Below are 26011 nucleotides of genomic sequence, written 5' to 3'. Positions count from 1 at the left end.
CTGCTGGTGGGGAAAAAGGGCAGAGACAATAGAAGAATCAAGTCGACTGAGCCCCAGATCTTTAAGACACTATGACTGAGAAATGCCAGGTAATGCAGCAATGAGAGAGGCAAGGCCAGACAGGAATCTTTCTGTCAAGAATCCATCCCATCTGTGACCCCTTACTCCAAAATCCCACCTGATTTGATTCTCAATGAACGAAACAAGGACCTTGGCAGCCTTCTCATACAAATAACCCAGTGGCCTCTACTAACAAGTGTAGAACCCAAGTTTGCCTGGCGACTTAGAGACACGTGGTTTGGAATCAAGACCCCAGATCCCAAATGTAGAAAAGAGAACCATGAGTGATGAAAATCACTGACATTTTAAAAGCATATACTTTTCCCAAGCACCGTGCTAAATATACTAGACCACATGCATCCTTTGAAGAACGCTGTATGGCAACCACATGCAGTAACCTCATTTCACAGAGTCATACAGAAACATGGAAGCAATTATGTATGTTTAGATGCTGCAAAGCAAGGGGCTGGGATTATCCCAGTGGCTTGTGCCAAAGCCTGCATCTTTATCCACTCTGCTAAGACAGTAATCTGATTGTGATGACAGTTGCTGCTCTATTAAATGGGGCTGACTGCCCTGTATGTACTCCCCTCCAGTCTTTAGATCTTTATTATTTATTCTCAAATCATTTGAATAGCAGTGAGTCTGTTCATCAGCTTTAGAATAGCTTCCTGGAAAAGAAAATGTTTCTTCTGACTCACAGTCCACGATTGGGTGGCACCATTAGACTGGTGTCTGGCACACGATGGGGAGGACAGAGGCTGTGCCCTGGAACAACCACCCGGTGAGCCAGGAGGCAGAGAGGCTAGCTCAAACCAACCCTCCCATGAGAACCACATTCTCCAGCAGTCCCTGATGACCTGAAGACTTCCAATTAAACCCACTTCTCAAACAAGTCTCTATACTTTGCCCATCAACCCCTCATCCAAGGCTTCCATTGAAATGTCCAAGAGTCTGCCAGGCTAAGTCTTGTTTAGTCCATCTGTGATACAGAGAGACAGACAAAGAACCACCTTCTAGACACTAGTTGACTCTTCAAATGCTGGCAATAGCTGAAGATGGTTGACGCTGAAATCAAGACTCTGAAGCCCAATCTGGGACTCTTATGGAAGACACTCATGTGTTTGAACCATCACCTGTCACCTCCCATCACATGCATTAGCAGCAAGCTGGAATCCGAAGTGGAGCTGGGACTGCCATTGGCTACTCCAATATCAGATGTCTGCATCCTAATCAGCATCCTATGCTGAGTACCAAGTGCCCATCCTTCACTGAGTGTCTAAATCAGCCTGCTATCATTCCTACTCTGCAATAGAGAAGATTTGAAATGCCAATCTAAATGTCTGACCTGCTTGCATTTACTTCAGGTGCCCATGCAGGCAGCGTAGCTTGGAAGAGCCAGGACAGGCACCTGAGTTTATACTTTCCTTGATTCCCTCTTCTCAGCTCCTGCATACGAATATCTTTATTGTACAAAGACTCCTTTGGGTCATTTTCAGCCTTGTAGGATCAAAGAAAAACAGTGAGAAATGCGTCATTAGCCATGGTGTTTCTATAGCTTAAGGTCTTTTTAGATTTGGCTTAGGATGTCAAAGGGAACAATCAAAGCCTGTTGGAATGTCAAGGAATGAGATAAAAATACTAACAGGGTAAGAACAGAAATCTGCTGTAGCATTAAAAAGAATCTGGCCAGCCTTTACGCCCATTCCTGGAAGGAGTTCTCTAAGCCCTTGGAGTAGTGGGGGTATCTTGTTACTCATGGTGGTGGTCCCTTTACTTCAGAGCTGAATTGAGTTTATGCTAATGAAGTGAGTCAGGTGGAATTCTATGTTGAAGGATGGCTGTTCTGGAGAAAGCCAACCCCTGTGAACTGAATGAGGTCAGTACAAGCTCGGCGGGGGGGTGGGGGGAGGAAAGAAAGATTGAGTTCAAGCATACGGCTAGTGATTCAGTCATGTTGCTATAACTGAACCACCGTAAAGGCTTGGGCCATGAAGACTTGGACAAGTTTCCCTGGAGAGTGACCCACACTGAAGTGCTAAGTTCTTAGAGATATGCAAACTCCATGTTTGAGACCCTCAAACATGTGCCATCTTACAGTCGCTGATTCAGATTTATATTTAGATATTTTTGGCTAGTATAAAACTAACTACAAGAAGAGTGTTTCCCTGAGTTCTATAAAGAGTTCTATATATTGTTCTTGGATAGGGCCCGGTGTGATGGCTCAATTAGCTAATCACCCCCTTTCAAGCGCCAGGATTTCATATGGGTGCTGGTTCATATCCTGGTTGCTCCACTTCCCATCTAGCTCCCTGCTTGTGACCTGGGAAAGCAGCAGAGGATGCTCAAACCTTGGGACCCTGCACCCACATGGGAGACCTGGAAGAAGTTCCTGACTCCTAGGCTCAGATTGGCTCAGCTCTAGCTGTTTCAGCCACTTGAAGAGTGAACCAGCAGAAGGAAGATATGTATCTCTCCTTCTCTCTGTAAATTTGTCTTTCCAATGAAAAATAAGTATTTCTTAAGAAATAATAATAAATACATTGTTCTCGGGTATTTTCAAGCTGCAGTGTGCAGTAGGAATCACCAAATTGTACAGTTGGTCAGAAGTATGCATGGCCTGGGGATCCATGAGCTTGCAAATTTATATCCAAAGTGAGGGAAATCTGGCCTAAAGGTGTGGGCCTCTCACCTGTGAAGTCTAGCCTAACTCTGGGCAGGGTCAGAAAAGCATTTTGTTCCCTCTATTCACCAAGAGGAGATGGGCAAAAACCTTCCAGAACACACAACAAAGCATGAAACTTCATTTGCCTCATCTCCTGGGAATATTCTCTTCACCCTCAAACAACTAAAAAATAGATTCAAAAAACTAACTGGCCTGCTGCTACAACAATTTACATAGATAATGGATGCTACGAGCCTAATGGATCGCTTAACACATAGTATATCTTTTAAAAATCTGTAAATAAGGAATTGGCATAGTGGCATTGCAAGTTAAATCTTGTATCCCATATGGGCATCAGTAAAGGTCCTGGTGACTCAAATTCTGGTTCAGCTCACTGCTGATAGACTGGGATGGCACATAGCCTGAGAAAACATTGGATGCTGGCCCACAGTCCTGAGACCCTGTACCTACATGGGAGACCTGGAAGAAGATCCTGGCTCCTGCCTTCAGAGCAGCCCAGCTCTGGCCATTGCAGCCATCTGGGGAGTGAACAAGTGACTGGAAGATCTCTCTCTCTCTCTCTCTCTCTCTCTGTGTGTATGTGTGTGTCTTTCTCCGTGTGACTTTGACTTTTAGCTAAAATAAAAATAAATACATATTTTTAAAAATCTGTAACTGAGAAAACATGGCTCAATTCCCACAGCACATTGAAAGTTTATAGTCATGAGCATGCTTTCAAAATCCAATTTGCAAGACTTCCATTTGAACTGAAAGTTCTCTCAAGGACCTTCAGAAGAGTCAATCCTTCACTGGCAGGTTCCAGTGTCTGTTAGGAAAAATAGACTGTGGGTGGCAGCAGGTCCCTGGAAATGCAAGTGGAATATTGCTTAAGACATATGCCCAGGGAGGGAGCCAGATCGTTAAGTGCATGAGATAAGAGCATTGAGAGTGTAGCACTAAGGAGTATCAACAGATGCTTCCAGATTCTCAGCTGAAAAGAGAGCCCCCTAGCGGCAGGGTGGTGGCTCACAACAGTAAGAATGTCAACTATTGGTTAAAGTGATTCCAGGGGACAGCCTAACTTAACCTCATTGTTTCAAATTATTTCTGCAAATGAGTGACTTTCTGTAATCATCTCCAAGATGGCTTTGCAACGAGTAGACTTCTTCTAAACATCATACAATCCTGCACCATCCATACCTAGGATTCCTGGTTTCAGTGCCAGGAGGAAATATTCAGTAAATAACATGCATTCATCAGCCAAGGCTTGTCAAATATCATATGTGCTTTTTTCAATTAGAAGACGGCAGCAACTCTTCCAGGAAGAAATTACTAGCTCTGTTTTATAGGTTGTACCCCTGAGGTTGCAATCACAATGGAGTTAACAGATGGGTCTCTTGGATTTCCTCCCATCTTTTCACTAAGCTACAATTTTGCTGTTTAGTTGGCAAAAGAAGATGTGAATACTCAAGCAAATAATTCAGATTCTTTAGCCCATGAGAATGGAAGAGGAAAGTGTCTTATGTAATTATAAAGACATGAAAGGGCCCAGTGTATTGGCCTAGTGGCTAAATCCTCGGCTTACCTGTGCCAGGATCCTATGTTGGTATCAGTTCACGTCCCAGCTGTTCCACTTCCCATCCAGCTCCCTGCTTGTGGCCTGGGAAGGCAATAGAGAATGATCCAAAGACTTGAGACCCTGCACCCACATGGAGACCTGAAAGAGGCTCCTAGATCCTGCCTTTGGATCAGCTTAGCTCGAGCACTTGCAGCCACTTGGAGAGTAAACCAGCAGATGGAGGATCTTTCTTTCTGTCTCTCCTTCTCTCTGTGGATCTGACTTTCCAATGGAAGTAAAATAAATCTAAGAGAGAGAGAGAGAAGACTGAAAAAAAAATTTTTTTCTTCTTCTTTCTTTTTCCTTTGGTCTCAACTCTTAGAGCTCCTTTGGTGGTTACAGACCCACCAAAATAATTACATTCAAGAAGTGCCAAAAGTTAGAAACTCTTAACATATTTAATTTATTGTTTTGTTAAGCAAATTCACAACTGAATTACCAGCAATTGATAAGGAGATTTAGCTTGTGTTTGAGATAGCTCTTTGACATGTTTCAGCAAATTCATGAGCATCCACATGAGGTTTGATGTGAGGCTACTTTCAAAACTTCTTGGAAAATGGGACCAAAAGGTAAGTCTACTTCAATCCAAAAATGGTTTAAATCATTTCTTGCTTTTTCATAATCCACACTTTCCACGAACTTTCTGAAGATTCCTATTGTACCTTGGTTTCAATGATTTGGGTTTTTTTTAATCCATTTTTGGAAGTAAGTGTCACACCCAGAAAGATGGGATTTTTAACTGCCAAGATCAATTAAATGCAGATAGGTTTTCCAAACACAATCCACTTATGAATAGCTATAATATCCTGGTATTTAAATAAAGACCTCAATAAAGTGCGGAATGGAAGTGAATATCCAATGATTTTCCTGTCTAACGAAAACTTTCCATTGAAGTTGATTTTCTCATATCCAGTGTTCAAGGGTGCAGGGTGGCAAGGACAAAACTGATATAACTGATTTCCATCATCCCCAGGATGACTGGGCTGGATTCCCACATGGTTAGAGATCAGGTGTCAACATGCTGAGGCTGGAGGAAGAGCCCAAAGTTGCCTGTAAAGGCCAGATCAGGACTGAGAGTCAAGAAGTCATTGAGCAAGCAGGAGCCAGACGGGGCACTGCTGGTGAGACTGTGATTGGGATGACCACTGCAGGGTGTGGGGGCTGTTTTCAAGACTCAAATTTCCAACTCAACTTGCTTTCACGGTGCCGAGTGGCTACAGTCCTTTTGCCCAGGCTCCAGTATTTCATCCCCATGAACACCTGTTTCTTCTGCTCTTTTCAACATCTCTGTATTGCAGATAGCTCTAACTGTATCAATCACCATGCTTTCATTTCTTAATCAGTGATGAAATAGTAGCTTGTCTTATACCAATTTCAAGAAACTGGGGAGCTGAACTTCAATTCTTTTCTGTAAAAGGAAGAAGTTACAACCTCACTCAAGGAATCCATGAAAGGGAAAAAAACCAATGTATGCGATGATCTTTTTGCCCAAAAAAGCACATATGATTGTTACTGCTTTGCTATGACTATTATGAAGGATCCACTGTTACAGCCATCGGAGCCACTGCAGTTAATGAGGTTGACTAACAAAGGCCACTGCACTGAGAGGGAAAGTTTCCAACAACTGGATTGTTAATCCAAAGTTTCTTTGTCATAGCTGAACACAGTCAGTTACACATCAGGTCATTGGTGTGGTTTCCATCAATAACACACCCACCCATTTTACCCAGTCACCCACCCATCAACTCACCCCATATCTATCTAACCACCTGTGCATTCATCCATTTGTACATCTATCCATCCAACCAGCTAATACCTGTCCACTTTTATTTTCACTTTCTTTTCATACTTTGCCTTTGAATGCATGAGTTGATTTTTTTTAACTTACGCTTAGTGAAAAAAGCCAGTCCCAGAAAGACAAATATGCTTTCCCTGATCCATGGTGCCTAAAATGTGGGCTACACACAAAAATGTGATCAATATGGGCAAATTTGACATTTTGACATTTGATTATTGTTTAGACCCTTTGACTAGACTCAAGGAATGTCTTTCTTTCTCTCTTTCTTTCTCTCTTTCTCTCTTTCTTTCTTTCTTTCTTTCTTTCTTTCTTTCTTTCTTTCTTTCTTTCTTTTTTTCTCCTTACTCTTTGTTGAACTCCTTACTTAATGGAGTGTTAAGCTTGCTATAGGGAAGCCAACTATATCCACATCATTATAAAAGTTTACACAGCAATCAAGGAGAGGGAGAGTGGATGAGGAATGCAGGCAGGAGGTGGGGAAGGGTGGAGAATATCAATATTCTCTTAAATCTATGTTGTGGAATACATGAAATTGTCCACTTTCGATAAATAGAATAATTTAATTAAAAAGAATGAAAAGAAAAAAAATAAAATTAAAAGTTCAATTTGGTACAAAAGCTGTATGTGAGGGTCTTCAAAAAGTTCATGGAAAATCTGTATTATGAAAAAAATCCATGAATTTTTAAAACATTTACACAAAATAATTCCATTTTCCACCAAGTGTTTGAAATACCCTCACACTTCATCTGGAGGCAATTCTCAGGCGTCCATTTCCATTTCCTAATGAAAATAAACAGCCCCCTCTTTGGCTAACCTCTCTTGGCCCTTGGAGACAGTTATTTTATCACCTTCCTCTTTTTATCATCCTGCAGATTGAAGGGAACCCATTTCTTTCACCTTTTCAGAAAGGTCTTCTCTCACCACCTATTTCTCATTTTAAAAAATAAGCCCTGGGAGCAAAGGTGAGGGAAAATAATATCTGTGGATTTCCTGACGGAAGGGGCGTGGAGAGCCGGCACCTGGTCTTCCCGGGAGTTCCTTTCCTGAGATGGAGGCAAGCATGGCAGGAGTGTCCGTAGGTTAATAGCCTGGCAGAGGAGGCAGCTGAATAACTCATTCAAGAGTGTTATTACCCGGGGAAATGAAAAGCAATGAGAGAGCTCCCCCTTTCACCTGACTGCTTAGTTTTGAAAACCAGCCCAAGACAGAGACCTTCCATGCTGGAGGAAAATACCTGTGGGATGCATTTGACATTTCCATGGAAGGACTTTCATCCCCTCTTTCAAAAACCAGCAATTAAGTCTTGCCTCAAGGGCCCCTTATTGGATTCTCACACTGAAAATATTGAATGTTTTCTACTCCCCACTTACAAGGATGATATACAGGATAAAAGGGGGGAGTTCTCACACCAGCTGCCTCCTCTAGCCCTGTGGCAACCAAGTAGCCACTCTGGCTACCAGTGCAACTCAGACGTGTGTTGGGTTGACCTGGTTTCCCAGCACAGTTTCTTTGCCCCTTGGCACATGGTCTCTGGGTTGGTTAGAACCTCTATTCTCACATCAAGTCAAGAGATGTTGGGATGAAGGTAATTCCACTGAAAGAATTTTCAGGACTTTGTAACATTCATGTTCATCTTCCATCTCCCGGAAGAAAGGATAATTCAAATTATTCATGAAGTTGTTTGAACTTTGCACTTTCTTTTTCTGGCACTCCTATCGGCATTTCCTAAGAGCAAAGTGGTAAGTATTTTTATATACCGACTCTCTGGTTTTATGGTGTGGTTGAGTTAGCTTGACTTTTGAGCAGGTGGGTTTGTGTTACCTGGCCACGTTCACATGAGTAGATCATGAAAGAGCTGTAGTGCAAACCCAACTCTTGTGCCCTGCTTGACTCACGCAGTCATCTGCTTTTTGGCAAATGTGTCACTGACAGCATATTTTTAAGAGAGAGGAAATTCAAGAATGTCGACATCTCCTTTATTATTTCATCGCAGCCAAGAGAAAGGAGAAAGTAACACAAATTATAACAATGTCCCCAGTCACTCTGTGTGCTGAAAACTCTCATCTTTTGCTACTCTTTCCAACCCCTTTGTCCTTGCAACTGCAACTTCCAGACGTCAATACGTAAGTCTATCCCAGCAAATTCTAGAAATATCTTTTCAGTTGGCTGCTTGCTTTTTGTTTTTCTCTTCCCAATTCTTCCCAGGCACAATAACAATAGATAATGTTCATACATATATAGGGATTTCATATTTTTTTCCTCTAAAGGAGCTCATCTTCTCATCACACTTCCATGGATTTCTTAAACCACCATTTAAGTAAGTACTTACTAGTGATCACACTATTTTAAGAGATTTCAATATAAAATCTCAATTGGCGCTTCCAACAGCCCTTTGGGGTAGGTGTTTTACTTTAGTTCTACGTTGTGTGTAAGTATATGAATACACAAAGAGTTTTAGCAGATTGCCCAGGTTCCTAAGGATGGTTGGAAGCAGAGGCTAAGATTTAAATCAACACAGTTGGTGCTCTTGGCTATGATATATCTGATTTTAATCTTCCTCCACCCTCCCAGGGATCCCTATTGCTTATAAGACATCTCATACTGGGCTTCAGTGTCTTCCACAATCTGAGTCAACCATCCTTTCCTGTTGTGTCTCCAGATGCCCTGTCTGCATCTTTAACTGCAAACCAAGACTTGTCCTTGTGTGATACTCCCTGGCTTGGAGATCCTGACCTTTCCTATTGCTGACTCCATGTTACCTAGTGTGCTTTCTCCCCCTGCTCTTCCACTTGCCATGCACAGACTGGGTAAAGCCTCCTCCTTGAAGTATCTGACAACCCCAGCCCATATTACTATGTCGCTGTTCTGAAATCCTCTGGTCCCTGAGAGAATGGACAGCCTCAGCCATTTTGCATGCCACATCCATTTTTTTTGACATCATTGTTCTCTGCAAGACCCTATTCATATATGTAATGGGGAGTAGACACTGAGAAAATATTTCCTGAACAAATCAATGAACTGCTGCTATAAAATGTATCCCCTTGCACTCATATGTCATACTGCGGGTATGAATGTACTCAGAGTAGGGACAACCCTACAGAAATGATGATGATAATGAGGACGTTGATTGCAATAAGAACAGAAACAATGATACTATGCTGACCATGGCAATTACTGGCAGTCGCTGCTGTAGTTCCCTTTCATCATGGGTGACTCCTGTGTCAGGTCTAGGATACCCAGACAAGCAGCACCCACATTTCACAAACTATGACACTGCATTGGTGAGACAGTACTTACTTGTTCACAAGGAGTCAAAGAGCAAGAGCCTCAAGTTGAGCATCGGATTTCTAAATATCACCATGCTGCTAATTTTTCTTTGTTCCCGACTTCTTAAGATAATCGTTTCTCATGGGTCTGGTGTGGAAGCACAGAAGGCTAATCCTCCATGCTGTGGTGCTGGCATCCCATATGGGTACCAGTTCATGACCAAGACAGAGCTCCCACATCATGGTTCATTGATTGACTACCTGTAGCAAACTGGAGTAGGGAAGTGCCAATGACAGGAGCCCAGAATTCCATCCAGGATCTCCCACATGGGTGGCAGGGACCCAATCAGCGGTGTCTCCCAGTGTGTGCATTCGCAGGAAATTGGAGTCAGGAGACAGAGCAAATTATCCTTCCAGGAATATGGATATGAATGTGGACATCTTAAGTGGCGTGTTAACCAGTCGGCAGAATGCCCACCTCAAATACACCTTTTTAAGGTTTTTTTTTTTTTTTAGTTTGTGATAAAAAACAAAAACATGAAATTGACCACACTAAAAATTTTTAGCTGTGCAGCTTTGTAACATTAAGTAAATTCACACCATCCATTTATCGTCAAAAATTTTGTTCTGCCTAGGACTATCTCCCCATTCTCCCCAATCTCCTGGAAATCACCTTCTTACTTTCCAGCTATGAATTTGCTTAGTCCCCATACCTCACCTAACTGAAGTCATGCAATATTCGTCTTTTTGTGACTGGTTTATTGCACTTAGTGTAAAGTCTTCCAGGTTCTTTCATGCTGTAGCATGTCTCAAAGTGATGTTTTATTTAGTCAGTTTATAAATTAGATTTGAAAGAAAGAGAAACAGGGAAAAAAATCTTGTCTTCACTTTAAGCCAAAGCCAGAAGCCTGGAATTCAATTCAGGTTTCCTATGTGAGTGGCAGTAGGCGTTTGTGTCATCATCATTAGCTGTCTCTTAGGACACATGGACAAGAAGCTCCATTTGAAGAGGAGGGGCCAGGTCCTGAACATGGCACTTCACCATGGAATGTGGAGAACCCATGGACCACCTTGGCGATGGTGCCAAATGCTTCCTTCCCCTTGTTTATAAGGAGGCGTGATATTACATCTCATGTATATACTACTTATCCACGCATCTGTCAACATGTGTTTGCACTAATTCTACTTTTTGGCTATTGTGACTGATGACACTGAAACGGATGCACAAGTATCTTTTGCAGTCCCTGTATTCAGTTCTTCTGGATACATGCTCAGAAATTAATTTTTAAAAAAACATTTATTTGTTTTTATTGCAAAGTCAGATATGCAGAGAGGAAGATCTTCCGTCCAGTGATTCCTTCCCCAAGTGACTGCACGGCTGGAGCTGAGCCAATCCAAAGCCAGGAACCAGGAGCCTCTTCTGGGTCTCCCACTTTGGTGCAGGGTCCCAAGGTTTTGGGCCACTCTCGACTGCTTTCCCAGGCCACAAACAGGGAGCTGGATGGGAAGTGGAGACACTGGGATTAGAACTGGTGACCATGTGGGATCCCAGCACATTCAAGAAGAGGACTTTAACCACTGGGGCACTGTGCCAGGCCCAGAAATGTATTTTTTAAAGACTTGTTTACTTTACTTGAAAGTTAGACAGAGAGAGAGAAAGAGAAAGAGAGAGAGAGGGGGAGAGAGAGAGCGATACAGAAAGAAAGAGAGAGAGAGAGAATGAGAGAGTGAGAGATCTTACATCTACTAGTTTAGTTTCCAAATGGTTGTGGTGGTCAGAGCTGGGTCAGTCTGAAGCCAGGAGCCAGGAGCTTCTAGGTCTTCCAACATGTGCACAGGGACCAAACTCATTGGACCATCCTTTGTTGCTTTCCCAGGCCATAAAAAGGGAGCTGAATTGGTTGCAGAGCAGCCAGGACTAGGACTGGCACCCATAAGGGATGTTGGTGCAGCAAGTGGAAGATTAGCCTACAATGCCACCATGCTGCCCTCTAATTGTTGCTTTATGTAGTAAATCTATATATGCATTTTATATAGGTAGTAATTAATTTTTAGGATAGTGATCATATTACTCTCCATAGTAACTGAACCATTTTACACTCCCACCTACAACACACAAAGGCTTCAATTTCGCCACATCCTTAGCAAAACTTTATTTATTTATTTATTCATTTATTTATTTATTTTAGCATCACTTTCTTTAACAACAGCTACTAGGGACTGGTGTTGTGGTACAATGGGTTAACCCATTGCCCTTAATGCCAACATCCCATATGAGGGTGGATTCATGATCCTGCTGCTCCACTTCTGATGAAGTTTCCTACTAACATACTTGGAAAGAGTGGAAGATGGACCAATTACTTAGGCCCCTGTGGCCCACATGTGAAACCTGGGTGGAGTTCCAGACATCTGGCTCTGGCTTAGCCCGGACCCAGTCACTGTGACCACATGGAGAATAAGCCAGTGAATGGAAATTCTCCCTGTGTGTGTCTCCCCTTCCCTCTCTCTATAACTCTGCTTTCAAAATAAATGAATACATGTTTAAAGTAAATAATCGCTAATTATATGAGGTAGTATCTTCTTGTGGTTTTGATTGTTTTTACAAACAACTGCATTCTACTAGACATGTGTTTTGTATGTGAGAATAGCACTGGAATCAATAGACTGAGTAAAACAAATTCCCCTCCTTGGTGTGGGTTGACCTCATCTTATCATGTCTAAGCTACAGAAACAAACAAGTGAACATGAGACTTCAGCCCCCTTCCCATTCACTGGTGGGGAGTGTGTGAGCAACCTGCCTTCAGCTTTAAGCTTTAATATCCACTCCCTCCTGGGCTCTGGGTCCAGGCGGAGATCCTATGTGATGTTAATAACAGGGGAGGCTGGGTGTGGTTCCTAGATAGTGACAAAAGCCTCATGAGGTTAACAGTAAGGATTTTTCAGAACGCTATACTTCATCATTTTACCTTTGCAAATATAAAATTATCCTGATATTTAAAGAGTTTTTAAAAAATACACTGAAAAATTCTAGATTTGCCAGTCTCCACAATTGCAGGAATCAAATTTGAAAAATATATCACTCTCTGTACACTTATTGTGTCTGCTGTTTTCTTTTCTGCAGGATTCTGAGTTTTGCTCTCTGTGAGTGAGTGATAATTCAGCTGACGGACATTTGGGCTATGATGCTTCCTCCTTTGACGATTGTGGCTGATGCTTCTATTAACATCCATGTGCAAGAGTTTGATAGAAATCTCTTTAAATTCTTTAGGGAATATACAAAAATAAAAAGGACTGTTGAGTTACACTGTAATTTATTGAGGCACCTTGCTTTCGAGCCATGACTACACCATTTCACATTGCCACTAGCCAGGATCTCCGCCACCATTTTGCTTCCTTTTTTCTTAAAAAAAAAAAAAAAAACAACTCTTCCATTACTTGTGAAATGGATTTTCTTCATGATTTTCTCCTTTAATGAACATATAGGCATGGCACATATTGATGAGTGCATACAGATATAATGTCTGATGGCCAAATTAGGCCAATTAGCATTTCCCTCTTGTCATTCTTTATGCTTGGAAACTTGAAACTTCTTTTCTCTAGTTCTTCATAAATTCATAGGAAGTTATCATGAACTATAGTTACCCTCTTGTGTTGTAAGACATCAGAACATATCTCTTTGGTATAACTTTATTTTGATTTCCATGTCTAATTATTTTTTTAAAGATTTATTCATTTTATTACTGCCAGATATACAGAGAGGAGGAGAGACAGAGAGGAAGATCTTCCGTCCGATGTTTCACTCCCCAAGTGAGCCACAATGGGCCAATGCGCACCGATCCGAAGCTGGGAACCTGGAACTTCTTCCGGGTCTCCCACGTGGGTGTAGTGTCCCAATGCATTGGGCCGTCCTCAACTGCTTTCCCAGGCCACAAGCAGGGAGCTGGATGGGAAGTGGAGCTGCCGGGATTAGAACCGGTGTCCATATGGGATCCCGGCACTTTCAAGGCTAGGACTTTAGCCGCTAGGCCATGCCGCTGGGCCCCTCCATGTCTAATTATATCCCTTCCCATACTTCCCACCCATTCTCAATATCTGGTAGTCAATCTTCAGATCAGCATTTGCTTTCCACATATAAGATTAAACACACTGCGCTCATCTTTCTGTGAGGACCTTATTTCAGTTAGCATAATGTTTACTGAATCCACCCATTTGTTGCCAAGGACGGGATTTTACTGCGTCTTTGGCTGACTACTTTTCCAGTGTCTATCTATACCACATTTTCTGCATCCATTCTTCCATCAATGAATACCATGTGTGGACTTATGTGAACAGTGCTATTGTTGAAGTTTTTGGTTTGCATTTCCTATTGAGTGATGAGGTTGAACTTTTGAAGTGCTTGTTACCCACCCATTTGTATAGCTTTGTTAAAGAAACACCTTCTTATAATGTCTAATTTTACTAGGGGTTTAGGAAAAAACCGCTCCTTTTACTTCTTTGGCAAATTCAGAGGAGGGAGGAGTCCATGCTTTCCACTGCGATCTTCCTACATTGAGGTCCTCCAGAGACTTGTCCCATTTTCCAATGACTCTCCTTACCCTCTCCAGATCTTGGAAACTGAATTGTCAGCACAAGAGCTATGGTTCATACAAAACCCACTCTAGAACCCATGCAGATATTATTTAATCTTCACTACCATCCTGCAGGATTTTATGGTCATATTTACAGTTGAGAAAATTGATACAGAGCCCAGTGTTGTGGCTCAGTGTGTAAATCCTCACCATGTCCCGGCTCATATTCTGGCTGCTCCACTTCCCATCCAGCTCCCTGCCTGTGGCCTGGGAAAGCAGTCGAGGACAGCCCAAAGCCTTGGGACCCTGCACCCACGTGGGAGACACAGAGGAGCCTCTTGCCTCCTGGCTTTGGATCGGCTCAGTGCTGGATGTTGTGGCCACTTGGGGAATGAGCCAGCAGATAGAGAATATTTCTCTGTCTCTCCTTCATTCTGTAAATCTGTCTTTCCGGTAAAAATAAAATAAATCTTAAAAAAACTGATGCAAAGTTTACAGAAAATTAGGAATACTGAAGAGAAGAAAAACCTTATCACCCTCATTTCTAGAATGCTTTGATTCTCACTCTATCAGTTAAAGGCTGTAAGAAAAGAACTGAGGTCCCCCAGAAGAAGAAGCTATACCAAACAAACTTCCAATACTTTTATTGATGCATTTATTTATTTTGTTTGTTTTTAAAGAGCCTTGAGTCTCAGACTCAGCACTATGGTTCAGTTGGCTAATTATTACCTTGCAAGTGCCAGGATCCTAAGTGGGCCCTGGTTCACATCCCAGCTGTTCCGCTCCCCATCCAGCTCTCTACTTGTGACCTGGGAAAGCAGCAGAGGATGGCCCAAAGCCTTGGGCTTCTGTGCCCTAGTGGGCAACCTGGAAGAAGCTTCTGGCTCCTGACTTCAGATCAGCTCAGCTCCAGCTGTTGTGGTCACTTGGGCAGTATATCATCAAATGCAAGACCTTTTTCTCTGTCTCTCCTTCTCTCTGGAAATCTGCCTTTCCAATAAAATAAATAAATCTTTAAAACAAACAAAAAAAGAGCCTTTTGATGTAATCCATATATCATGCACCTCATTCATTCAGAATTTTATTATATTCATAGAAATCTGCGAACATGATCATTATCAATTTTAAAATATTCTCATCACTTCCAAAGTAACAGCATGCCCATTGAAAATCATTCCCAAGTTCTAGACAACCGCTTACCTACAGTCTTTACAGATTTATCCATTTTAGACATTTCGTAAAAATAGATCCCACAAAATTAGCTTCTTTCCACTTACAAAATGTTTTCATGGCTCACTAATTTTGTGGTACATACTAAAAGGAATATAGCTTATTATTATTTTTAGTTGCAGACTAATACATGATGGTACAGATGTCCTTCATTGTGTTTATTCATTCATAAACCGATCAGCATTGAAAATTTTTACAATTTGGAGCTATTATAGAGTATGCCCTGGACAAGCTCCTGTAACAGTATGTGCTCTCATTTCTCTTGAATATACACAATAGGAGTGAGATTCTGGGTCATTATAAATCTCTATGTAACCTTTAACATTGATTGTACTCTTTCATAATGTCACCAGTGACATATAAGAGCTCAAACGCGAGTCTTTACCAACATGCGATTCTAGCCATTCTAGTGTGTGCGAATATTTCAATGAAGCCTCAATTTGTATTTTCCTAATATATAATAACATTCACCATCTTGACAACTGTATTTTCATTAGAGAAATTTTGATTCATATCTATTGCCTATTTTTAATTTAGTGCTTGGATTGCAAGTATTTTTTTATATTATGGGTAAAATTCCCTAATGACATGGCTGAAATTCTCAAATTATATTATTAGTCTGTGACTTGTTTTAAACTTTTAATAGCATCATGTGCAGCACAACTTTTTTTTGAAGCGTTTGATAGAGTTCTATTTATACTCACCATTTCCCCCCATTCAAATGTGATTTTATTGTCTTAGAAATAATGGTTTTGTATAATCCTGAATCATAAATATATAAACCACCATGCTTTGTACTTTTAGTTCATTGTTTTGCCTGTTATGTTACATGAAAAATTGATAGCCTCTGCACATTCAGGCTTATTTTTGAATTTTTATTGATATTCCACTCACCTCCGTGTCTACTCTTATGCCCCTAGCACACTGTCTAGATTATTGTAGCTTTACTGCAAGCTTTGAGACTGAGAAATTTGTAGCTTTACTGCAAGCTTTGAGACTCTTGACCATAATAAAAATAAAAAAAATTTTTTGGAGCTGGTGACCAAAAGTTTCCATATGCTGGTTTGCTCCTCAGATTAAGTTGCTGCCTACATCTGGCATCCTGTACGGTCTACTTCCAATCCAGTTGCCAGCTCTTGTGCCTGTGGAAGCAGAGGAAGATGCCTTGAAGGCTTTGGGCTTCTAAATCCATGTAGGAGACCCAGATGAAGCTCCTGGCTTCTAGTTTTGGCCTAACCTATTGTAGCCATCTGGAGAGTGAGCCAGTGAATAGAAAATCTCTCCCCTCCACCTTTCTGTAACTCTGCCTTTCAAGAAAATGTAGTCTTAAAAACGAACAACAAATAAGATGTTGTCATTCTAAGTATTTATGAGTGCACGCAGAATGCTGTGCTACCACTATCCATTCCCAGAAAATCCGTAATTTTGATGATCACAATCCAAAACCCAATACTCATTAAGCAATAACTCTTTGTTTTCCCCTTCTACTTTCGGATAATCTCTGTTGTACTTTCTGTCTATGTGAAGTTGACCAATCAAGGGATCTCACATGCATGAGAACTGTATGATCTGGATGGAAAAAGCTGCCCTTCAGTACCCAGGAAGACTTCTAGGGACTGGACCAAGATGTTAGCATAAGATCTTACCAGATCTATTATGTGTAGATTCTGCACCAAAAATCCCCATGTTTACATGGATAATTTTGAATGTCCTAAGTTCCCAAGGAGTCTCACCATGGCAGCTTCTCCTCTGAGTTTTGGATAATCTACGAAAAAGCATAGAATATTTGTGGGGAAATAGTATTAAAGCAAGTTCATTTAGGTGCAAAAATATGAAATTTATTCATACTTTTTCACAATGTGTATTTTTTATGAACTTTTTGAAAAGCTCTCTAAATATATGTTCTTACACATACTTTTTTTTCTTCTATGCATCTCCATGCAGCCTTTCTAAGAGCATCTGCCACTTTTTCTGTCTGCATTCCAAGGCATGGGAGACAGAACAGATTCATTTGTCAGGTTGCCTCCTGAAAGCTGCTGTTTTCCCCTCTGGTTCGAGGAACAAGACTGGAAGCTAAGCTGCCACAGCTTAAGATCAAGACCACCCCTGCACCGTGCACCAGTAGGGTTAGGGTAAATAAAAACTTTCCCCCAGTTCTAGACACTGTGTCTCTTATTTACTTAGTAGCTGTAAATCTTTCATTATGCCTCCAAGCTCCTACAGGTCAGTTTAAATAGATTACCAATTTTTTTGTTGAATTTACTATTTGGGTAGTTTTCTAAAGGAATAAGAACTTAAAAATTCCTATTATGTTATTGGGCTAATATCCAAGTCCTCTAATTTTTAAAAGCATTTTCTTTCTTTATTTGAATGGGAGAGCAACAGAGAGAGAGCAAGACATCTAGACCAAGATCTTTCATATATTGCTTTAATCCCCAAATGGCTGCGACAGCCAGGTCTGGGTCCAGTCTGAAGTCAAAACCCAGGAGCTTTATTTACGTCTCCTGTACAGGTGGCAAGGTCCCATTAATTGCTGTTTTCCAAGGCATGTTTATAGGAAACTGAATTGGAAACAGAGAAGCCAGGACCTGAACCAGTGCTCTGATGTGGGTTGCCACCATCACAAGCAGTGTCTTAACCTGCAGTACCACAACGCTGTCCTGTAGCCCCCTAATTCGCGTATTCTTTTCCAGCTTGTTTTCACTGTTTTGTTCTCTCGAAATTACCACTTGAATGTTCCAATTATCTTGTCCATTTTCCCCAAAAACGTATGCAAGGGCTTTTGAAAGATTCTATTGGATGTATAGCTCAATTTGCAGAACACAGCTATCCAAAACATCATAAATCATCTAAACCATGAAGAAGAAGTGGTTTCCTATTTATTTAGATCCTGCAGTCCCTAATGAGAATTAGCAGATATTCTTAGAATCTGTATTTTTGTATTTTCTGTGTAAAATTTTTTTAATCTCATAGATTTTATGATGCATTTAAAAGGATTTTCATGGACTCATCGTGGTAGCCTAGTGGCTAAAGTCCTCATCTTGACCAGGCCAGTATACCATGTGGGCGCTGGTTCCAATCCCAATGGCCCCACTTCCCATCTAGTTCCCTGTGTGTGGCTAGGGAAAGCAATCAAGGACAGCCCAAAGCCTTGGGACCCTGCACCCACTTGGGAAACTTGGAAGAAGAGGCTCTGGACTTTTGGCTTTGGATTGGCTCAGCTCCGGCCGTGCAGTCACTTGGGGAGTGAACCATCAGACGGAAGATCTTCCTCTCTGTCTCTCCTCCTCTCTGTATGTTTGACTTTACAATAAAAACAAATAATAATAAAAAGGATTTTCATTTGTGTGACTAATTAATTGTTTTGGATAACAGAGCCTATGGAGTAAAGGATATAGTTACTGTGTGATGATGTCTACAAGAAGAATGGCCAGTGGAAGTCCTCAGGCCCTGATGTTCCAACATAGGAAATCTGACACGAGCATTATGGACAATTGCTTAGCATAATGGCATCATCCAGGCTCCTTCAGAGGCAGAACCAATCGGATCCACAGATCTGGAGAGAAAACACAGTTTAAAGAGTGGAGTTACAGTCTATGGCTAGATATCAGGGCACATCCAGATATCTGAAGACTCAAGCCATGAAGAAGTTGCTTTGCAGCTTGCGTATACAGAGCTTGCTGGAGGGCTTCCTTTGGCTTGAGAGAGTATTAATCTTTTTTCTCTGTTAGGATCTTCAACGGATTAAGTGGAGCTCATCCCCATATTACTGGGGGGTGAGGGGAATCTGTTTTAGGAAGAGCTCAATGAAACATCCAGAAACATCTTTTTATCATGAAGTCCAGCAGATGCTTAGGCAAGGTACCGAGTAAAATGAACCATTACCATCACTGGCATCAATTCACACATTTTGTGAGAACAGTGTAGTGGAGACCACTGAGGTAATCACAGCTGGGATTCAGACCTCTAGAGAATGTGGTCTGAGAGTTTTTGATAGGAAGCTAGATTTAACCCACAGTAGCTGGCCACATCCCTAAAAGAAACAATTGGCTTGGAAGTGGCATTTTCAAATGTCACATGAGGAAAATGCACAGGTTCTTAAGCAGGCTTATGTTGGAGTCAAGTCTCTGATACATACTCACTGAATTACCTTGGCCTCTTAATCTTCTGAGTTGGGAAATGATCTCTATTTTTAACATCCTGAGAATCTAATAAAACCCTAAATAAGTACCTGTGTAATCCAAGATTCATAGCTGCCAGCAACAGCTCAACAGTCGTATGCATTTGTAGGTCTGTGTATATATATGCCCACAAATAAGTCTATATAGTGATCCCTCAGGTTGACCCTGAGATTTTCACAGGAAGGAAGTGAAGGCTAAGGTAGAGTCAGGCTATGTTGTCTAAGGTGGCAGGTGTATCTTTTCCTGTACCCAGTGCCCCTGGAACAGGCTGGATGAAGTATCAGCTCAAAATATTCAAAGAAGCATCTGTAAAATCTGTAGCTAATCACAAAGACTGGAGGAAAAATAAAACAACATCTCCCAGAATTAGTTTAGGAAATATCACCGAACACATAAATAATAGTCACATGATGTTTTCATGAAAGTAGGCATGGAAGTTAGTGGTTCCTTGCTGGGAATATTTATTTAAACCCTTAGGTAGGTTTAACTGGGTTTCAATAAGGGTGCCAAAATGGTAAACATTGAAAAAAACAGTAGTGTTTTCTACATATTTTATTAGAGTTTTGGACATCCCTATAACCTCACCATATCATCTGAACACTTCCTTCTATTTCATTTTACTCTAGATAAAGATCCCAAATAATGTTACCTCAGACGTAAAGTTGTAGTGTCTATAAAATGTGAACACTCTTGTTTCAAACGTTGCCATAGTATCAGCAATATACTTTGGAAAACAGGGAACTCTTTAAAATCATCAGATTTTTACTCACTATTTCAAGTTTTGCAGTTCCATGGTATGGCCTTGGAGTGCATGTGTCAGAGTTGGGCCTCTTCAGTGGCTTAGATGGAGCAGTGGACAGCATATCTAGATATACATGGAGGATATGACAGAACATAGGAACCTGCAGAGGACAACTGGTATCATAACCCAAGACAGAACAAATTGATTAACTACCCCAGGCAAGTTTTGGCACTGAATATCTGGGCAAATGGAAAATCTAGGGTAGACTATGTCAACCAGTGGATTCTAGAGTGATTTTGTTATGCTTGGAGCAGTGAGATTTGCATTAATTCATAACCACTGAACCATCAAAACCTCTTGAGTAGAACTCTCAGAGCCTGTCACACATCGGGAATCCTGGGGTGGTTTCAGGTGGCTGTCCTCTATCCCAGGATAGGGAGATGTTTGGGAGGCTGAGTGTGGCTTCTCTGTTTGTTCCCAACCCATCCCCTGACCTCCTTGCCCCAGATACAGAAAGCAAAAAAAAAAAAAAAAGAGAGAGAAAGAGAGAATATAGAAATGGTAATCTCACCCACCTTCCTGTATCCCTTGACCCTTACTACCCTAATCAACTATCATCAAAAATAAATAAAATTAATAAAAAACGGGAAAAAAACACAAAGTTTCTCTGGTTTTTTTTTACAAGATAATTTAAACCATGAGTTATCGTTTGCATATTGTCAGTTATCTCCGCAAGTTTCTCTTCCAACTTCCTAGTTTTTCTTGGTAGTTTACTTGTTGAAGCAGATCATCCATCCTATTGGATCCCCCACCTGACGGATTTTACTTATTTCATTCCAGCGTTGCCAAATGCACATGTTATTTTCTCTTTCATCGAGTTTACCATCGGAAAATCACCAAATACATGTGATGCCAAATACACACGATTGATTGCAGACAGCTGAGCATTCATGAGTACCTCTACGTATTTCCATCCACATTTTTGGATATCACTGAAATAGCTCCTAATGTCTTTATGCTTTCACTTTTTCCTTTTCTCTCCTCTCTTCCTTGGAATAAGGAGACAGGCATCCTCTATTTTCTGATATTGTTTCACAGATATTTGAACATCTATTGATTTTATTCCTTATTACTTTTCTCTCTTGATATTTATATCTGTTGGTTTTTATAAATAAGTCTTCAGGATTATTTCTTCTACGATTGTACTATTTCAATAGGATTATTTACCAAAATTGCATTTCAAAAAATCTTTTACATTTTCTTTTTATTTATTATTATTTGAAAAGTAGATACACAGAAGAAGGAGACATGCAAAGAGGATCTTCCATCTGCTGGTTCACTCCCCAAAATGGCCACAACAGCTGGAGTTGAACTGATCCGAAGCCAGGAGACCACAGCTTCTTCTGGGTTTCTTACACAGGTGCGGGATTCCAAGGTTTTGAGCCATCCTCCACTGTTTTCCCAGGCCATGAGCAGGGGATGAATTGGAAGTGATCCAGCTAGGAACTGAAGTGGTATCCACATCGGCTGCTGGCACATGCAGGCAGAGGATCAGCCTATTGAGCCACTGTGCCACTCTTAATAATTTTAATTTCTATGTTTTTATAGTTTCATTTATCTTCTATAAATGCCTAGTTTCTATTTGAAAATTGTTTTGTTTATTGTTGGTTTGTTTTAACTTTACCATATGGAGATAAATTCTAACAGCCATTTTACAGTTGTTCAGATCTGTGTATTTCAGCATGTGGGTCATTGCAGTGTTGTCATCTATTGATTGCCTTTCCTCAGAGATTTGGTCACATTTTTAGTTTTTTTGCTGTTTGTATACTATTACATTTCCGATTGTTAACATTGTTAGTATTCTGCTGTATACACTCTGGATTCTGTTCTACTGCCCTGGACATTCTTCCCTTATCTCTTAAAATTCAAACCATTACAATTTTGCCTGGTTTGAATCCCATTTTTGTAATGCCTTTGCCCTGCAGTTACAGATCTGTTCTACGCTTGTATCACACAGGGTGTTGTCTGATATTTGGGCTGTTGTTCAAATACTGGTTCAACTCTGGCAACCTTTACTGTGCGGTTTGGTTCATATCATTTCAGTATAAGACAAAAGAGGGGCTGACACTAGTGTGAGTTTATGCAGAAACCAGTGCAATCCTTTCTCAGTGCTTCCTGCTCTGGGCTAATCCAATCAACTCTCAAGCCACGGGAGGCTTCTTGTTCCTACTGAGCACCTTACGGTTAGGAGTTGGCACAGTCTTGTGAGAAAAGAAACAATATTCTCAGCCTTACAAAGGTCACTTCTTTCAGTCCTAGCTTCTTTCCACGGTTTTGATTTTCATTTCTTGAGTCTCAAAAAATTGGCTTCTATAATTTTTCGTGAGGGTTCAGCTATAATGTGCAAGATAGAACAGCCGTAGTGTGTTTGTTATCAGAGCTGCAGTTTCACTAGATGGTTTTTATTTTGTCTAATTTGTATTTTTTAGAGCTTTCCTAAGAGTAAATTTCTTTTTCTTAAGCCTTCCTTGAATATAGGCTTGTTATATATTTGTATGTATGTCACTCTTGAGTATTAGATTGCTCTTATTCATCCCATCTTCAATTTGTCTTTCTTCTCTTATGGAATATTGAAACATAATGTTTTAAACTTTTTACTATATGTTCAGAATTTTTACCATTGTTCTCAATTGTTCATTACTTTTCTTTGTGTGTTTCGTTCTACCTAATTTTATTGATTTTTTTCACTTGTGTCTAAGGATTAATGAAACGCATCCATTGAAGTCATCCCTTTAGCTATTTCATTTTTATTTCTCAACTTTCTATTTCACTTTGCTTTATGGCTTCTAATTTATAACTAAGTTTCATTTTCACTCTTTACAGGAAAATTTTGTTTTACTTTCATATACAGAAAGCTCAATAATGTACATTTAACCCAGTGTAGTGGCAGTTTCTTTAGCCTATGTGTTTTCCAGCTTGGCAATGCCACACATTTTGAACCTAGGAGGTCGGCACCCCAATGGGAGCTGATCTCACCAGATCTGTCATTATTCTTGATGTTGATAGCTTCCATTCGTTTCATCAAAGCACCCTGTGCCCACTGAGTTAATCTGTTGCATGTTGGCTAAATACTGTAGCCTGGATTTCTTGACAGGTACACCAGGAGGCCCCATTTTATGACACAAGATAGGCAGGATGACCGGGTCAGTGGAATTCAAGTCACAAACAGCCGAGCATCATTAAAGTGGTGATGCTATTAATACCCACTGAAGGGAGTAGTGGTCCCTTTGCAATAGTTTTCTTCTAGGCCAGACCGCAAGTTTCAGCTTCTTCTACTTTGTCATTATTCTGTACTTGAGGACAGCACCCGTATTTGGTTGTGTGGCAAGGCTGAGGTGAATTGGAGACTCCATCACCCACTTCCAGGAAACCCTCTGTTGTTGTCAGGTGTTGTAAAGACATTTGACAAAACAAGTGAGGTCATTTTGGAGGTGGATGCTGTCCCACACCTCCGTTCCTAGCTTTTTTGTCGCATGGAATTTTTTCATCTTCTTGGTCTCCAGCTTCTTCACAAAGTGTGGATTTGACTCACCTTAATCCCTTTACCTTCTTTCCCTGGGACATCTTGGACAGCTGGAGGAAAGCTCACTGTTTTGTCTGTCTACGCAATGTGTGGTTTAACATTTCTATCTGGCTGATTCATACATTATTTGTTTTCTCTTGTGCTTGCCTATTTTTCATTACGTGATATATATTTTGTCAGTTTGTCTGTGAAAAGGATGTGAGCCCTGGGAGGATGTTATATTCTTCCTGGAAGTGCTTGTACTTTTCAATTTTCCAGGTTAAGAGAGGTCACCTCAATACAATTTCAAGATGTGAAGTTGCTTGAAGTTGAGCTGCAGTTCCAATACATTTTGTAGTTCATTGTTATTGCCAAGGACCATTCTTTTTGTGTTCAAGCCCAGACTGAGTAGGCTTATCATGGTCCCATTTGGGTGATCATACAAAGAATATTGGTGAATTACCCCCTGGGAATTTAACATACAATTCCCAGGGGGAATCGTGGACCCAAATATTGTAATTACTTAAAACCTTTGGCCTAACCACCAGACCCTAACAAAATAGTTTCTTAACTTATGACTTTAGTCTCTCCAATACTTTTCACAATATTTCCTTTTGCTTTTATTATTGTTCGCAGTGGAAGGATTGACCCTATCTTAGCTCATCACAGATGCAGAAAATCCAATGAAGGACCTTGAGGAAAAACTTGAATACCAGACTCCTTCTGTTTTATTCAGAGATTTGTGGTTGTTTGCTATTTCCCTCCATTTTTCAGCATTGTCTTCAAAATTTTATGTAGAATATGTCATTCCCAGGTCCTTTTCCACGCCCCTAAGTGATGGGTAAGATTTCTAGCATGCTGCTTTGAAGGAAATATTCATACTCTACTTCTGTTTTCATTAGCTGAAATGAAAATGTGACACTTGGCTCTCTCACTGTCGGGACAAAACCGTGTTCTAAAGACACAGGCTACTATTTAGAAACAAAATAGATCATTGATGATGTGAAATTCTCACATTGGCCTTAGGCCACAATCTCAGTCTGTTATGTGAGAGATGAGTGCATTTACATTTTGTTTAAGCCAATGTGTTTTGAAACTTATTTCACCTGTCTTACTTGTACCCTGATAAGTGCAAAATTTATTACCAAGAGGGAGTTGCTGTGAAAATCGAACCACCTGTAATGCTGTTTCAGTAGTTGCAGACATTTGTGGAGTCAGAGTGGATGGGAGAGCTTTCTGTCTTCCTCTCTTTCTCATTTTGCCTTTCAAATAAGTACATCTTACAACAAACAGATAAAAATCTCCGTCATCTCATCTCTCCATATAGTCACCTATGCTTCCAGCTTATGAACTCCTTTTTTTCCCTTTCATTTTTTTTCTTTTTGATGATATTAACATAATTGACCAGGGTGAGACCATTGTTTGCTAGTCTCCCCCTTCCCCCATTCCTGCCATATCTGGGGGAAGGGAAAATCAGGGGAGAAACTGCACCCAGTCTCCCCACCACCCCAATACTCAGGAATGGGGAATGGTCACCCAATGCCATCCCAGGCTCCCTGATGTGGGGTCTGCTATAAGAGTTCTGTTTGAGTGATTTTGATAGTTTTGAAATGCTGTTGAACTGGCCGATATGAAGATAAGGAAATCGTTCCAAGATCCATCTGCTGACACAGTCTACCCAAGAGTCTCCATTTGGCTAGATACTTGCTATCAATGTTGACTGCTTTAGTTGAGCAATTTGTTCTGCCCTCCTTCCTGTGATATGGTACCAGATGTCCTCTACAGGCCCCTGTAGACTGCCATAACCTTCATGTTCATCAAAGCATGCTGTCCACTGCTCCATCTTAACTACTGAAGAGGTCCATTTCTGACACTTGCACTCCACAAGCAGATCACAGATCTTACAAATTCTCCCTCAGGTTGGAGTTATGAGTCCAGCAGATCAGTTGGGGGGATCCCCACAGTAACCTAATCTGAGGTGATCCCAAACCCGACCCTTGTGTGTGCTTGCCAGTATGAGATCTGGCTCAATCCATTACCCTGATCAGCCTATGCACACACAGGTAGTTGTAATCACTGGGTCAGTTTTATCTGTAACCCCATCTCTTATGTTAACCAAAGGATGCTGTGGCCCAGTTCAACCCTTCCTACCACGCATTCATCCCTCATTTATACCAGCAAGACCTGCAACATGGTCCGGGCAACCCCCAAAAACTCCTACTAGGCCCGGTTTCAGTTCTAGTTCATAGGCTTGCCAGTATATGTATGCACTAGACTGGTACAATCTGTTCTGTACCCCATTCAATTCTTATCTACATCAA

General features: G+C 40.9%; 1 pseudogene; it reads right to left on the bottom strand.

The window, feature by feature from the left end:
* LOC131480289 (importin subunit alpha-1-like) overlaps positions 1-26011 on the bottom strand; it is an 86042-nt pseudogene that overhangs the window by 34142 nt on the left and 25889 nt on the right.

The sequence above is a fragment of the Ochotona princeps genome, chromosome 5, assembly GCF_030435755.1.
Source record: "Ochotona princeps isolate mOchPri1 chromosome 5, mOchPri1.hap1, whole genome shotgun sequence".
In the NCBI taxonomy this organism is placed as follows: domain Eukaryota; kingdom Metazoa; phylum Chordata; class Mammalia; order Lagomorpha; family Ochotonidae; genus Ochotona; species Ochotona princeps.
This window is presented reverse-complemented; position numbering and strand designations above follow the sequence as displayed.